The sequence below is a fragment of the Calypte anna genome, chromosome 1, assembly GCF_003957555.1.
Source record: "Calypte anna isolate BGI_N300 chromosome 1, bCalAnn1_v1.p, whole genome shotgun sequence".
Lineage (NCBI taxonomy): Eukaryota > Metazoa > Chordata > Aves > Apodiformes > Trochilidae > Calypte > Calypte anna.
The window spans coordinates 6,057,569-6,074,673 of record NC_044244.1 but is presented as its reverse complement, the minus strand read 5'-3'; the positions used below and the strand labels follow the sequence as shown (position 1 = coordinate 6,074,673).

General features: G+C 39.4%; 1 protein-coding gene across 2 annotated transcripts in view; it reads right to left on the bottom strand.

Moving 5' to 3' along the window:
• Positions 1-12,137: 12,137 nt before the first annotated feature.
• The window catches only part of CELF2 (CUGBP Elav-like family member 2), a 548,689-nt gene continuing 543,721 nt past the window's right edge, over positions 12,138-17,105 (bottom strand). For both annotated transcript variants that reach the window (XM_030469342.1, XM_030469341.1), the window contains one exon: positions 12,138-16,466. The gene's annotated coding sequence lies outside the window, so the exon portion shown is untranslated. The remainder of the gene's footprint in view (positions 16,467-17,105) is intronic.

The window sequence follows — 17,105 nt, the reverse complement described above, 5'->3', positions numbered from 1 at the left end:
GGATGTTTCTAGTACTCAAATGTCACACTGCTGTAGGAGACAAAATTGGCCACTAACAATGACCAAGCCAACATTTGGCCACTCACAGTTTGCTTTGGTTGCCCACAGCAGGCTGCCTGACTTTGCTGAGGATACCACGGTGTCTGCAGCCAGAATGGGCTTTGTGAGTTGCTGAAAACTTCTGTGACTTCACATAAACAACAATGTTGTGTGCTGTTTCAGAGCTACAAAAATTAAAAAAAAAAAAAAAGGTAAAATGTTCGCTGTGAGAAGGGTTTTGAACAGGTTTTTGTTCAATTAATGCAACTTGATTTATTGCTAGGTGAGCCCTCAAACAGCCTGTAATTACAGACTCACAACTGAAAAGTAAGAAGATTATGAAGGTTAAACATATCAAGTCTTTGCATGAGAAGGAAGTGATCAACAACAAAAAAAGTAGAGTTAACGAGAGATAAAAGGATTCAGGAGCACAGCAGATAGGTTCGTGCTAGGACATTCTGTAATGAAAGGAGACAGCACAGCAAATGAAAGCAGAAAACCCTGATATTGCTCAGAGAAATGTTAGAAATCTTAGATATAGTCTTCACAAATAACTCTCTTTTCAGTCCCAAATTTACCTGCTGTGCCAACACAGTGTCCTCTCACATTCGGTGCTGAAAATTAATTTCTTGAGTAACAAGGATGTATAAAAAAAATATCTTCAAACAGGTTATAAAAAGAGGCTTTTTGCAGGGAAAAAAACTTTGAAGGGAAGTTCCCCACTGCATTTTAAGTTTGCAGCATGGATAAATCTCTTTGTGTTCTCGTTTCAGTGCTTTCTCACACACTGTGTCTCACCCTTGTGCCTAGAAAAGAAAGACAAATAGAGCCTTTTGGGCTAGCTGACCTTATCCCAGGAGGACTGCTCTTAAAGACCATTTTCAGCTCTTTGCAATCTTAAATCCCATGGGAGAAGAAGCTTCCTGTGCTGCCCCAGAGGCAGCTTTGCTCTCTATTAGATTTCATTTTAGCGAAATATTTTCCTGATCTTCAGCCTTTATGTCTCACTTGCTTAATTCCTTCCCACTGCACCTAGTTAGGCTCCCTTGTAAAATCCTAAATAATTAATCACCTCCTTCATTCATTTCAAACACTTGTTGAATACAGAGCAGAGAACAAGAATTACTCGTGGGAAGAAAAGGAATGAGAATGGGATGAGCCAGGACCAGCTGAGAGGTGAAGAACTGGGAAAGAACCATGCTCCAAGCATAAAATCCAGGCTGGTGGTGGAAGGGCGACCTGCTCTGCCCTGTGGCTGATTCTTTCTGCTTACTTCTGCATATTAATTTAGGAAGGTAAAAAGACAATTCCTTGTGTGGTCTTGGAAGGGGACAGGGGAGTGGAGCATCTCACATGGGAATTTGTGGTAGGCCCATGAAAATGACCATGGGGAACCATGGGTTTGGCAGATGCTGTTTGAAAAATGTGCAACAAAAAGCCTCCAAAATCTGTCCTGCTTATGCAGCCTCTTCTAAGCTTGTATGGCCATGGTTTGTGGCAGGAACCTGGGATGTGGGAAGGGGAGGTGAATCCTGTCTCTTCCTGGTTGAGGTTTTCATGCCTTTCAAGTCAGGATGTTCTCGATCCATAATTGAGCTGATGGTGATATTATTTTCCCTTCCTCTACCAGGAAGATTGCTGGAAACCTGAATTCTGCTGAGGGTATAGGAAGAAGGGTGAATTGCAAAAAAAAAAAAAAAAAAAAAAAAAAAAGTGGGATGAAGACAGAAGAGCAGGAAGCCCCAAACCTTGTTCCATGAGTTGTGCTCTGGCCCATGGAAAGGAAGAATGGCACCATCTCTGGGGGTATTTCCAAGATGTGTAGATGGATGGGGAGATGGTTTAGTTGTGGATTTGGCAGTGTTACATTACTGGTTGCACTTGATGATCTCAGAAGTCTTGTGGTTGATCTTGGGAGTCTTTTCCAACCAAAATGTGTGAGTCTATGATTTGGCAGCTGGCAGCAGACTGACACCTGATTAACAAGGATAGGAGTGGGTGGGTGGGTTCCTGTCACCTGCAAGCACAAGGATCTTTTCCTTCCTGGAAGTGTTGTGGCTGGAGCTTTGCTTTGTCACTACTGAGGTCATACATAAGTACCAGAAGCTGTTTATGGACCACTGGAAGCATTGCCTAAGAGTGTGATTCACAGCAAGGTGCTGAGCTGAAACCTTGGTCCTGCCTCACCTCATCCTGCCAGGGTGAGCTCTGAGAGTGTTGTGTGACCAATGTACCTGCTGGAGAACAACCTCTGTTTCCTTTACAGGCACCTTCTGGATTTTCCTTATTTTTTAAATTTATTCTCATTTTGGTATGAAAATAAAAGGAGAGAGGAGTGGGTGAGATCCCATAATTTGCTATCTATGTCCTCAGCCTCGACCTGCATTCGCTTCAGCCATCTGCAGAGGGACAAGTGCAACCTAAGGCAAGTGCAACATCCATATTTCACACTTGCTTCACATCCCCTCCTGCCAAGTTTTCAGATGACAACAAATTGATGGGGGGTGACCAAGGGCAGGGCTGCCACTCAGAGTGACCTTGACAGACTGGAGGAAAGGGACATGGGGAAATGTGTGAAATTCAGGGAGGAGAAATGCAGAGACCTGCAGCCAGGAAGGAAGAGGTGCTTGCAGTGATAAAGGCAGGAGACACACAGGCTGGAGAGGAGCTCAGCTGAAAAGGATTTTGAGGTGTCCTGGTGGGAGGTGAGAAGCCAGCAGTGTGCCCTGGCAGCAAAGCAAGAGAACATCCTATGCTATGTGAAGAACAGCAGAGCCAGGACAAGGAGGGAAGTGATTGTCACTGCCCTCCCACCCCCACTCTCCCCCTAAAGACATGTATTAACACATCTAAATATTACATCCAATTTTTTAGTCCCTTCAGTATAGAAAAGTAATGGACAGAGTGGATGGAGTTCAGTGAAGGGCCAGCAGCAGAACTGGGCAGACTGGAGCTCCTGCCTTCCAGCAGAGGCTGAGGGAGCTGGGATGTTCAGCCTGGAACAGAGAGAGCTCCTGGGGTACCCACACAGCAGTACCCTCCCCTGATTTCTAGGAATAACTTCTCAAGAAGTTTTAACAGGGCTTTTTGCAGAGGCATATGGCAGGGTGTGAGAGGCAAGGGTCACAAGTTACAAGAGAAGATCTGGCTGGATATCAGGAACATCATCATGAGGACAGTAAGTGCAACAAATTGCCCAGAGGTTCTGTGAAAGTTTTTGCTTTTTACTTCATTATTTTTATTTCAGCAGGAGCTGGGTTCTCCAGTGTGTGACATGATTACACCAGGATCAGAGACCAAGGTTGGTGTGACACAAATTAAGTGATACTTTGGCCACATCCACATGCCTGGGGATCTTCCAAAGTTGTATAAGATGAAACTAATACTGGAGTTGCTCTATAGATCACGTAACTACAACTCCTTGGGGTTCTGGCTTTTCTGTCATAGGGATATTCTGCATACATCTATCCCCTGAAAGCAGTCCCACTGCAGAATCAATGGCATTGGAGTTGCCCTGGAGCATCCGACATGACCCAGGTTTAGGAAAGTGAATAAAGGTCTTAAAGCAGGAGTCAGATCACAGACTCACCCTACTAAGCTTAGATACCCTTAGTCAGGTATCTGGATGCACCAGACTCATCTGCTGTTCAGAGCTCTTGGAATGGGCCAAGGATATTCTGTGTTGGAGACCACAAGTGTCATGTTAATTCTGCATCATGTCTGCAGGCCCTTAATGGATGTTTTAGAGACTCTAGGATGTCTTGAACAGCACTAGATACCTACATATGAAAAAAAAATATAATAGAGTAGTACTTGCCTGCAGAATAACTCTGCTGACCAGTTTACTGTTGCCCTACATGGGAGCTAAGACTCTTGGTGCACCTGGTTCTCTGAGCTGGCTAAACTGGTCATCCAAAGCAAGATTGATTTGCCTAAACAGAAGAGCTTAGTGCCATGGGAGATACCTTGAGTAGTCTGAAACACCTACACAGGACAGGCAGGTGTGTCACTTGTGCCCCTGCTGTGCTGGAGCACATCTCCTGTGAAGACAGTGAGAGTAGGGATTGTTGAGCTTGGAGAAGGGGAGATGTTATAGCAGCCTTCCAGTACCTGAAGGGGGTACTATAGAAAGGGACTGTATAGGGATAAGACAAGGGATAATGGTTTCAAACTGAAAGGGGACAGATTTAGGTTAGATATTAGGAAGAAATTCTTTCCTGTGAGGATTATGAGACACTGGCACAGGTTGCCCAAGGAGTCTGGGGATGCCCCATCCCTGGGTGTGTCCAAGGCCAGGCTGGATGGGGTGTAGAGCATCCTGGTCTAGTGGAAGGTGTCCCTGCCCATGGAAAGGGGGAACAAGATGATTACCAGGGTCTATTCCAAGCCAAACCAGTCTGTGAATCTATGATTCTGTCGCAGCAGTTGGAGCCAGTAGTTAAGCAGGGTATCCTTGGGTACTGGGGGCATTATCTGGTGACTGTACTAAGAAAACTGAATTATGCTTCTCCTCTTTTCTTGCACCCCGTGGCAAATCAGCAACTCTTCCTGCACTCTTATGCACTCTTATGCAACCCTTCCTGCATGGGTCTTATGCATATTTCTCCTCTTTAGGATGCATCTATATCATAGAATCATAGAATTGGCTGGGTTGGAAGGGACCTCAGAGATCAGTGCTGAGTACAGGGGCAGAATCACTTCCTTGGACCTGCTGGCCACACTGTTCCTGATACAGGCCAGGATGCCATTGGCCTTCTTGGCTACCTGGGCACACTGCTGGCTCATGTTCAGCTTTCTGTCAATCCAAACTCCAAGGTCCCTCTCTGTCTGTCTGCTCTCCAACCACTCTATCCCCAGCCTGTAGCGCTGCATGGGGTTGTTGTGGCCAAAGTGCAGGATCCGGCACTTGGCCGTGTTGAACCTCATCCCATTGGAATCAGCCCAACTCTCCAGTCTGTCCAGGTCCCTCTGCAGAGCCCTCCTGCCTTCCAGCTGATCCACACTCCCCCCCAGCTTAGTGTCATCTGCAAATTTGCTGATGATGGACTCAATCCCCTCATCTAAATCACCAATGAAGATATTGAACAGAACTGGGCCCAACACTGATCCCTGGGGAACATCACTAGTGACCGGCCACCAACTGGATCAGCACCGTTCAGCACCACTCTCTAGGCCCGGCCCTCCAGCCAGTTCTTAACCCAGCACAGAGTGCCCCTGTCCAAGCTGTGGGCTGACAGCTTTTTCAGGAGGATGCTGAAGTCCAGGTAGACCACATCCACAGCCTTCTCCTCATCCACCAGGCGGGTGACCCTGACTAGCAGAGATGTCCTATAGGGTTAAGCAGCACATGTCAGCTTTTAGGGCTGCTGTGCTGAGGTTGAGCAGACACATTGGTATCTCAGCATCTTTGTGGTGGAAGCTCAAGAGCCCTGATCAGGGACCTCTCTGGTATCACTCTGGCTTGGAAGAGCACCTGTGCCTATGCTGTTTCATGGAGCAGCACATCCCCTCCCTCCATTATTGCTGCTATTTATCCATTTTTATCTGCAATGACACTGGTGTCAGGTCAGTTTGACTGGCAGGTTTCTTCTGAATTCCAAGTGACCTCTCTTCTCTATTAGGTTGGGTGCACCCAGGTATCCCCCACTCCCCAGGTGATACTGACTCATCTCCACTGCCTCCTTCAAAGCCACAGGGCTTAAACTCACACTTGCATCAATGAAAAGCAGCTGCAGCTATTCAGAGGAGGATGACTGAAAAAGCATTGAACCTTCCCTTATGCTTCCTATTGACAGAAACAAATATGCATTATCCTATGGTTAAACTATAGTCAACTGTGCCTGGGTGAGAAAGGCAGGACAACTGCAAATCTCTCTTTAAGTATGTTCATTTTAGCAATGAACTTAGGCTTACAGAGACTTTAAACTTGTTAAGTCCAGATGAAGAAAAAGAGAAAAATTCTCCTCACATTTCTACATGTCAAGAAAATGATTTCTGGTTCAATTCTGTAGCAGTCTACTTAGTTACCATTGCTATTAAAGATACAATATTTTCAAGAAGTTGGTACCACGGGCTAAGAATGGGATAGAGAGCTCTGATCCATTGATATGAACCTTTGGGACCTCTAACACACCAGTAGCATCATTGGGGAACATCACATTCATAAAAGAAGAAAATGACCCAGCACATGGCAGGTTGGTTTGGCACTTGTTTGGCAAGATAATGGAAATACTGATATGGGTATGAATGGGTAAAAGACACTAAAGAAGAGGTAAACAATTAATGCCAATCAATGTGCTTTTTTAGGGAGGAAAGGTTGTCAAACTCCATTTCACTCTTTGATGTGATTGCAGGTTTTGGGTGATAAAAGTAATTGCAAAGATGGCATAGACTCTGACTTTTGTGTGTCTGACAGTGCAGAAGATCCTGATTAAAAAATTAGCATTCTACCCTATCAATACGAGGCACATCAAATGGTTTAAGAATTGGCTGACGTGTCAACAAAGAAGCTGTCAAAGGGGAATCACTGCAGGGGGGGGTATTTTTTTAGAGGGGCTCTGCAGTGATCAGTAATAGGTCTGAAAATACTGAATATTTTCACTAATGACTTAGAAGTAAATATTAAAACTACCAATATATTGGGAAATAAGACAGAGGACAAGGAGTTAAACACGAGTGCTCTTGGTATGGCTGTAAGGAATCTTTCATGTCTAAGAACAGGCAAATAGATTACAGAGGCAGGAACCTGTCACACAATACATCTGAGGGGGGTTTAGGCATGCTAAAGAAGCAACCCAAGATAATTCTGCTATTACGGTGTTTTGTGACTTTTGTGTGTTATTCTTTGCAAGGACTGATGCAATCCCAGACTGTGCAATTCAGAGGAGTAAAATGGGGAGGTATTTTAAATTTCTGCATGTTCCAGCAATAGACCAGATGTTGAAATACTGCATCCAGGCCTGGTACCACATTTAGAAAGATGCTGGGGAAAAAAAAAAAAAGGGGGTGATGAAGGGAAGAAGGTGCAGAAATAAACCACAAAAATTATCCAACAGATCAAAACCCCCCACTGTTGTATGTAGATGTTTCCAAAGCATGACATAGCTAATTTATTTTCAAAAGGGATGAAAAGCAACTTGAGACTTCCTCATGAGTGCCTTTGGGGGAAACTGGTAGGTACAAAAGGGCTCTTCAATGTAGCAGAACTGAGCAGAGCTGGAACCAACAGAGAAAACATCTGCAGAAGTGTGGGCAAAGATTCAGCAGATTGTTTGCTTCTGTGAAGTGATGGACCTTCAGGCCAACTTCCAGTGCCTTCAGATGAAGACTGAAACATTTTCCTTACACATTCTGTGACTATCATCAAGCATGGGGTGAGGGGGAAACTATCTTGTCTTATATGTGAAGGGTGAGACTTGGTGATTTACAGGTGCCCCCTAAAACACTATTCAGAGGCATGGAGCTTTGAAACCTACAGTCCAGGGAGCTGATAAAGACAATGATTGCCCCCCCACAGGATCTCATCTCTAGTCTTCTGCCTTTTGCCAAAATGCCTCCCTCCAACACCTCTGTGGTCTCCACCCTGAGGCACCAGGCAACATGGATAAGCCAAGAGTAAAAAATTTTCAAACTGCTGCTGGGAGGGATGCGAGGTAACAGTGAGAATCTTGCTTGCTCTGTTCTCAGGCAGATTTTTTAGAAGCAAATATACCAGCAAAACTTTGTACCAGTTATTAGCCCCCTTTCCAAACTGGTTCTGTCTCCTTTCTCTGGGAACTCAAAAGATTTATGCATGTCCTGCAAGTGAGACATTTCCAGAGCAGCCCAGGGAAACTGGGACATCACTCCTTCAAGTACCATCTTCAGGAAACAACTCTCTAATATTTAAATGCTTCTTTGTTTATGAAATAAAGTCCACCAGACCTATCACCAATTGTTTATGCTAAAGAGCACACTCCCATTAATGTTAATGATGCTTTGGAGCATAAATCCTTGCTAATTGATATAGGACTGCATCCCAGAAGAGTTTACTTTACTGCTGATTTAGCTGATAGTTATAAATGTGTGAGAGGGAAGTATTAGCATTCATGTAGAACAATTAGGTTATCAACAGGGGCGAATGGTTCAGAAAATGAGTGCAACTTTCCGACTCACTTTAATGGAAGAGAAGAAAGTCGGCTAAGCGAGGAAAATCAGAGCTATTACTTAATATTTGTGTTACAGCAGCAGCCCCTAAAAACCAGGGTTGGGTCCCCACCTGAGCTCTCTGCAGATGCTGGACAGGACCCCCCTGCTGCCCACCAAGGTTAATCCTCTCCATGGCCCCTGTGTCCAGGTCTGGAATTCTAACAAACCCTGCCCATTGGATGTCGAGCTCAACAACACTTGCTAAACATGTATGAATAGAGAATGATACAAGCAGAGGGTAGATTTTCACAATTTAATTTTTTTTTTTTTTCAGATAATATAATGGCATATGAAAAGTGAGGCAGTAATGCAATTCAAATGAAAAAAAAAAAAAAAAAAAAGCAACCCCCACCGCTCTCCTGGATCTTTCTGCCAAAGGTTGACGTTATTGAAAGTTTGCTAAACACAAGGAGTCCAGGTATTTCCATAAAAATCTGATTGTTCAAAATCTACAATTCTGTGGCAAATGTACAGCCATCGAAGGAATAAATCTTTCAGTGTACTCAACAGTATTAGCTATTTGATTCCCATTTAATTAAGGGGTTCTGATGGGAAAATGTTTTCCCAGGAGAAGGCTCAGATACAGGAAACGTACAATAAGCCACACATCTTCCTCAAAAAGATGCTTTGACCTTGAGTGTTGAATCTGTGATTTTGAGCATACGGGTTTTCATTTTTAGTTCTAAACCTATTTAGAATCAGGAGAAAAAAAGTCACATACCAAAAAAAAAAAAGTATCGTATTATCTGTGGAATAAATATAGTATATTTTCATTACATTTTCTGATTCACATATTTTAGCTGTTTCTTAGTGCAAAAGCAAGCACATTTACAATACAGAAAAAGAGCTATGTCTTCATTTTAGTATCTTTTGCTCCAAGTCATGGAATGGTAAGACTTTTTCTCCCCATACACTCCAGTAAGCCTGATTTTTAAGGTCTCCATTATTAATAAAATACCAAACGAATTATAAACACTTGCCTGGGCATGGTTATAGACCATGTACCAAGTAAAATTTCAAATAACAAAAAGCGCCCAACCCTAGAAACATGGTGTGGTTTTTTTTTTTTTCCATTTAATGCTCATAAAATTTTACAGACAACAAAATCCTTTCTTAAGCTTTATTTAAGAAATCGAATACTATTATAGTTCAATATATATAAGACACATCCAGTATTGTGTTCCTGATAGCAAGTGCATAGATTTTGTTAAGATATCATTTTTATATTTTAATTTTTTTTTTTTTTAATTATTTGTTACTCAGTAGCATGTTTCATGATCACATGAAGGGATATTCCCAGTGACTTTGCTAAGAGCATGAGAGAAAAAACAGAACACAGCAAAGTAGTGAAACTACAACAGAGATGAGGAACAAAAACAATCAGGCAAACTATCAGTACAGTCGATTCCTGATAAGTGAATAATCTGATTGCTTGGTCACAATGCTTTATTCACTTATCAGGAATGATTCACACTACATTTTGTTAAACTGTTTTCCTTAGCCTAATACCTAAGAGTCACACTGGGCAAAGGCACACACACTCTGGCAGGCTATTCTTTAATCAGCAAGTCTTGTGACAGTTTGGTAATTTCCCATGGCGATACACATATAGCTAACAAAGAGACATTTTGCTAACACTGCAAGGTGCCTTACATAATTGAAATTAAAAGCATGCATTTAAGCAGGACAAACTGTTCAGCTGCATTGCTTTAAGGAACTCATTTTTCCCCATTGTTGAAAAAAATAACGTGAAAAAGAAAGAAAAACCTGTGTCTTTCAGCCCTGAGTATTTAAAAGAAACCCAACTGCAGTATAAGTCTTTTTTTTCCCTTGTATTTTTGGAAGAAAAGACTCTTCACAAAGCTCTAGTTTCTTTCCTAAGATCAAGTTTGGAGAAAAAAAAAAAAGAAAAAAAAAAAAAAAAAAAAAAAAAGAAAATAAAAGAAAAAGAAAAAAACCAACTATCCATAATCTAAAAACCCCCGAGAGCAATTTTGGTTTCATGCAAGTCAAGACTTACTCAACTGAATCCACTGGTGTTATTATTATCCAAATCAGGACCATAAACTCTAGAGGTACCAAAAGTCCCAGGACATAATCTGACCATAGGTTTCTGCTTTCCTGCCTGGGCTGTCCACTAAGGGTGGTTTTAGATTAAACCTAGAGTTGCATGGAAGGCATTTGCTTGGAGCCCTCACAACAGACCCTGCAAGGTGACACTTGAGCTTGTTTGGGATTCCAGACTCATCCCTTCTTTGTGTTTCATGGTAATGGAAAAGTAAAAAAAAAACCAAAAACAAAAAACCAAAACCATTGAGCAATAACAACCAGGCCAACTCATGAGCCACTAGAAAATGTCAAAACTCTTCCAAATGCAGGAGCCAACGTTGCTGCTAACACCACATGGAAACACCCAGTGCACCATGACCTTGCAACCTCGTAAGACATCACTTGGGGGGCAGGGATGTGTCTGTGTGTGTGAGCCAAAGCCAGAGTGCCAGAAAGACCAGGAGAGAGAAGACAAGAGGGAGGAGTGTCATTTGGGTCTCATAAGAGCACTTTTAAGTGGTCTTTGATTCCTGAGCATCACAGAAAGTGGGACAAAGGAAAGGGATGGGGACATATGGCTTGAATTCCAGAGAGCACTCGCCAGTGCTGCTCTCTCCTCCTTGGGTTTGGTTTTGGTTTGGTTGGTTTTGTTAGGTTTTTTTTTTTTTCCTCCCTCTCCAAATTATATGTTTTGTATCTATCTATGATCAGAGGAGAGAAGAGCAACTTTTGTAAACCAGAAAAACATATTTTTTTTTTTCCTTTTGCAGCTTTTATTTCATTGTGGTAGACACTGGCTGGGGGAGAGCAGAGAGATTGTTGTGAGGAGGAAAAAAAATTACAGAAAATGAAAGAATAAAAAAAGCTAAAAGCCAACTGTAAAAAATAATAATAAGAAAAAAAAGTGCTATGGTATTTTTTTTTGTCCCTTTTGAGATTTGTGTAATACTATTAGCCAATGCTGAGAATGATCTGCTTTGTAAGCCCACAACAGAAATATTACCCATTTGATCAACAGGGGATCTTTTTTCACCATTTCTCTTTTTCTATTAAAGCCAGTGGTACAAAAACGTACAATAGGAATAATAATAAAAAAGTCTTCCTGTGCTCACTTGGATTTTATTTTATTTTTAAAGTTATTATATGTCTAACTGCACATAAGCTCGCTCACCTGGTAGGCTTTTGCAGGCTCTCACAGCCCTATTTAAGATGTGATTAGTTTCTAAGGAGAGTTTGACTAACACCATATGCCATCAGATTACTGTGCAGTTTAGGAGAAATCCCAAGGCTAGATCCTCTTTTTCTTGAATGCTTCATACAGTTCTGTGAAGTAGTGGCAGAGTATTATTGTTATTTTTTTTTTTTTAATGAGTTGGAAGAATCGATCTCCATAATCTGCGTTTTCCGGTCTGACTGGAAAGTCACAGCAAAAAAAAAAAAAAAAAAAGTTCAGGTGGCTTCTGATGTGTTTGTGTGCAGAAGTATTTGCAGTTAGAAGGCTAACAAATGCTACCTTCAATATGACTTTGCAGGAAACTAATTTAAAATGCTTCCTGCTCAGATAAATAATCCAAGTGATAAGGCGTGACTAGGGGGAGGAAGAGAGAAAAAGAAAATAAAATTCAAAGAAATCATAACATGTCTAAAATGTACAAATCCTCTTTTGCCCCCCAATCAGATATTCACTTAGGTGGAATCGACTGTATCATTTGTACACAACCAACAAATAGAGAAAAAACCAAAATAATAATAAAAAAATAAAATAAAAATTAAAAACAGGCACGTGAAACAGTGAGGTGTGTAGATGTATTACCAACACAGAATGACCACCAACAATACAACACACAAAGTAGAGAGACAAGTATTAGGAAAATGGTTTAATATTGGAGACAGAAGCAAAAAACTGCATCACACAATAACATACGTTACAAAAATAAGTCTGACTGTTTCAACTACACGGTTATGTTCACAATGAGGACAGAAGAATCAGAAAAAACTCTGATCTAAACAGCAAAAAAGCAAACCCCTAACTTTTTAACTAATACATTTATCCACGCAAAGTGACCGAGTACTCCTAATTCTAATTACCTTATTGTGTAACTGCACGATACAGAATAAAAAGTGAAACTTACCGCTTTTGTTAAGACAAAATTCTAAACACTAGATATAAGCAAAGGGAAAAAAAGAAATCAAGCCAAAGTTTTGAATTCTCTAAACAAAACCAACTCTCTTTCTATCATTCAGAAATCAAACTTGAAAATCAGTCATGATCGAGGGGGCCCACAAGAGTAAGCCACAAAAATTTCCATTTGTTTTTTAATCTCCAGTATAAAAAATTCCACTGGTACAAAATGCATAAGTACAATCAAGTTGTAGAAATAGGAAAGCCTGCTTTTTTTTCCTTTTTTTTTTCTTTTTTTTTTTTTTTTTTTTTTTTTTTTTTTTTTTTTTTTTTTTTTGGCTCAAATTCCATCAAACAACAAAATCCAAATGCATCAATAAAACAGAAACAATACTCAAATGGTCTTACAGTTTCCACTAGATTGCATTAACTTTGGCTTTTCTCAGACAATACTTAAAAACTAGTTTGTAATTTTAAACAAAATGATAGTATTATTAATCTACAAACAACAATTCTCACAGCACAAAAAAAACACAAGTACATAGGTTGCTTTTTTTTTGGTGTTTTTTTGTTTTTTGTTTTTTTTTGTTTTTTGTATGACATTATCCAAAAGGTAATGAAACTACAGGATATTTTTTCCTTTTGTTAATTAGCACTTAAGATAATAAAAAACAGAAACAGTAAAATGATTCCAGAGTAGCACAAGCCAAGGAACTGTAACCCCTATGGTGAAAGAAAGATGAACTTGTTACTCCTTTGAGGACTGCCATTTCATTGCAATTAGCTAATTTGTTTGAAAAATCAACTTGTTTAGTCTTTTGATTAGAATTTTGTGAAGCAATTTCCCCTGTTTTTTTCTTCCTCTCTTATTAGGCCCTTGCACCCTTGCAGCTTTTTTCCTTTCAAAATTTTGAAAGAGAACTGGTAGGTAATTTGTCTGCACAGAAGTGTACGTTTAGGTTCTTAGTTTGGTACTCGCTTTTCATTGATTTATTTTTAGAATTTTATTTCAAGATGGACACTTTTCTCAGCATGGACCCATCTCAGTTGCCTGGAAGTAACAGAAACATTCCTCCTCTCCCAGTGCTAAGCCAATGTCCTGTGTAGCATATTTTGAGGCAGCTTGAAACCAAGTTATGCTGCCTGAGGACCAAAGACCTCACCGCTCTAACTGGACTGGTCAACCTGCAGGACACACTAGGGCATCTAAAAAAGCTTTGGAAATTTATACAGTGGGTACAACGAGAAAAATTAGTGAAACAGTCTAAACAATCCAAATGATGATCTCATATTATATATATATGTACATATATATAATATCATGGACGTGAGATGACACTTTGAATACGCAAAATTGCTGCAAGTAGTACAAAATAGCCCTCAAAGGGTATAGGAAGGCCCCAGCAGTAGTAAAAACGTGAGAAAAGTGTAGATCATTTATTTTTAAGTGCACGTGCTATAAGAAGGAAACTTTTTTGCATCACTAGAGGCTAGTCCTTTCCATCCCAGGGCTCTACATAAAGAAGCTTTTAAGTTGGGGATGAGAGACAAGAGTGCACCAGCTGATGTTCATATAGGGCTTCGTTTTTAATTTTAGGTGGCTTCAAATATAATTGGATAGAAATAGGAAGAAGGTATGGCACTTCATTATCAGTAGCAGGTACTGCTGTTCACACACATTGGATTGGCAATGAATTCTCTGTACCAGTAGCAAAGAACCAAATTTGGTTGTTGGTCGCTACTTGTGCGGTAGAAATGCAATTTAATCAGACTTAGAAGGCAGTGAAAAGGGCTACCAGCATCTCTTTTCTGGTTCCTTACACAGAGCTTCCTCCAGCAAACACCCACATCAGCCACATATATATTCCCATGGACTACTAGTACGAGTAAAGCTACTCCTCTCTATAGGAGTGTCTGCAGGAGTAAGCCAATATATTGCCGTTACAAATAATGGCAGATAACACCAAACATTACAGTGTATGTAAACTTTATCCATAAAAAGTAGTTTAACTGCAGTGCACACTGAATTTTCATCCAGGAAGATCTAGTGCATCTGATTTAAGCAAAAGTTCATTTATTTAAATTACAAAAATATTATTATTTTTTTTTCTCCTCAAGGTTTTCAAATGGTGGGTTCGCCACTCCTGTCTGGGAGTGGCTCACACAATAGATAATTAAAGAATTGTTTTCTTTTTCTTTTATTTTATTAATACTGAATAGCATATTCCAGCAGCATATTAAAAGCTCTTTAAGAAAAGACAAAATCCCCCAAATCTAAAAAGGAAAACCACAAGTTAATTACGGTTTTAAATAATTTTAGTTATAGATACAGAAGAAATTTAGACAGCAGTAAAATATTTTTGTCCTTCAGATCTGCCCTGTGCATTGTTCTGATTTCAACCATGTATTAAATAAACCACAAAAAACTAAGTATATATATATTTATAGATATAGATATATATATAAAAATAAACAGCAAAATGGTGAATGTATAAAAGGTATTAACACTCAAGACAGCTCTGGGTGGAAAGGGTTAAAAGTTCAAAACTTTCTCACCTTAGAGGTTTCCATACAATATGAAGAAAATACATAGTGAGGTTTGCTTTCACAGCATTGATGTGTGCAGAGTGGTTAAAAAAGTGAAACATGGGCACTTATACAATGTTTTACAAAAAACATCAAAGAGAAATAACAAACAATAACAATTTCAGGCAACAAGACCACAGGATAGCAAGTTAACAAACTTTTTAACCTCTTTTTTCTTTAAATATTAGGGATTTATACAAAACACATAATAAAATACCCATGTTATCAAATTACTTCACACAAGAAACACACTGAAGCTCTAGGAAGAAAGTACCTTTGGAATTTGGCACTATAGTTTCACTGATTTTTTTTTTCTTTAAAAGAAAAACTGATCACATTTTGCTGAACACAAACACATCTAAATTGTTCACAATAAAAAAATGACATCAATGCGTCACAAGCCAACACAAACTTATTCTGGAATATTTTTTCATTTTTCACATGAAATTATTTTTTCTTTTAAGCAAACAACTTTTTTTTGTGGTTTTTTTTTTTTTTTAAATCTCGTTTTTGTTCTTGTTGTTCAAGTAAACCAATTTGAAACTTGTCTTTTATAAACATAGAACACTTAAGACCATAAGACTCATGATGAAACCACAACTTAATTCACAGAAGCACCAACGTAACACATTTTACAGTAACCTTTCTTCTGTACATTGAAACAGTATAAAATATAGGTAATTTCATGTGCATTAAACCATGGATTGTCTAACTGTGAGTCAGTTCAGCAAAAGGTGACACAAGTAGGTAGCATTTGCCCTAAAACAGGGTAAATATTTTCTTATACTAATCTACAAAAGTGGTTCTATATATACTTTAATGAGAAAGTGAGCCACCTAAAATGGCCTTATCAAAAAACTTTACACTGCCTGAAAAATGTAAAAACTATTACAGACCTCTAGAGACTTAAAATCAGACAGTTTTATTTCTCAAACTGTTTTGGAAGTAGTCTGTTAGAAACCAACATTCTGTGCCTCTGGACACATATTGCTATTGTCACCAGTGACCAGGCAGAATGCCAATCCCTGTATAATACTTTCAAGTCTGTTTTTTTTTTTTATTTTTTTTTACGAAATGAAAACAAAACAAAACCAAACCAACAAAGAAACATAAACAAAAACCCAAACAAAAAAACAAAAACGAAAAAACAAAAAAAAAAAAAAAAAGAAAAGAAAAGAAAAGAAAGAAAAAACATTTTGCCACAGGTTGTTTTTAAATCCTATCATTAATTTATCTAATAATAAATTTCAGTCTTGCATGAATGCAGCAATGTTTTTTCACATTGACTTCCCAGAATTCATAGCTAGATGAGGTCACATGCAAATTTCAAAGGTCAAACTAGATCAAAGGTCAGTAGGAGAACCAAATATGATGTGAGGTCAGAAAGACATCAGAAACAATGACGGGACGATGAAACTTTTTTTTTTTTGAGACGCCACAGGGACATGCTAGGCAAACGATGGGCTAACGGGCATGGAGATGTCTAGGGAAAAAACAAGGAAGAGGAAAAAAGTTACACAGAATCTATGCAGCACAAACAAAATCACTTTTATGGGTGCAGGAGAAAACTAATGCAAATCTTTTATCAGTAGAGTCTATGAGTCGTTCACATAATTTGCATCAACTTACAATACTTGTCAACAAGAGCACAATGGAACCCCAAAAGAATCCATCTGAAAGAAGTCAGAGAGAATGGATTCCTCTTTGGGGAGAAAAGAGAGGAAAGAACCAGTTTCTACAAATATAACAGAAAGGTTTGGGGAGGGGGGGAAAGGGTCAGACAACTGAACTTTAAACTAGATAATGGAAACTACGAACAAAATAACCAGACAAATACAAACAAGAGGATAAAAGCATGAACTGTAAAGGGTGTAGGGTTCAACAGTGAAAAAGCGCCCATTCTTGGCACAATTACTCTAGAGACTACTTCAAAGGATCTAGCTAGCATAGAGAGCTGCTCTTTAGGTATCCAATAAGTTAACAATAGGCAATAAATAACTTCCATTACTTCTGAGGCAGTAAAAATTTTGTATAAAAATAGAAATGCTTTTTACAAATAAAATTTACAGGCCTGTGGCTTTCTTTTATTATTATTAAATTTATCTCTCAAGAAACATCAAGT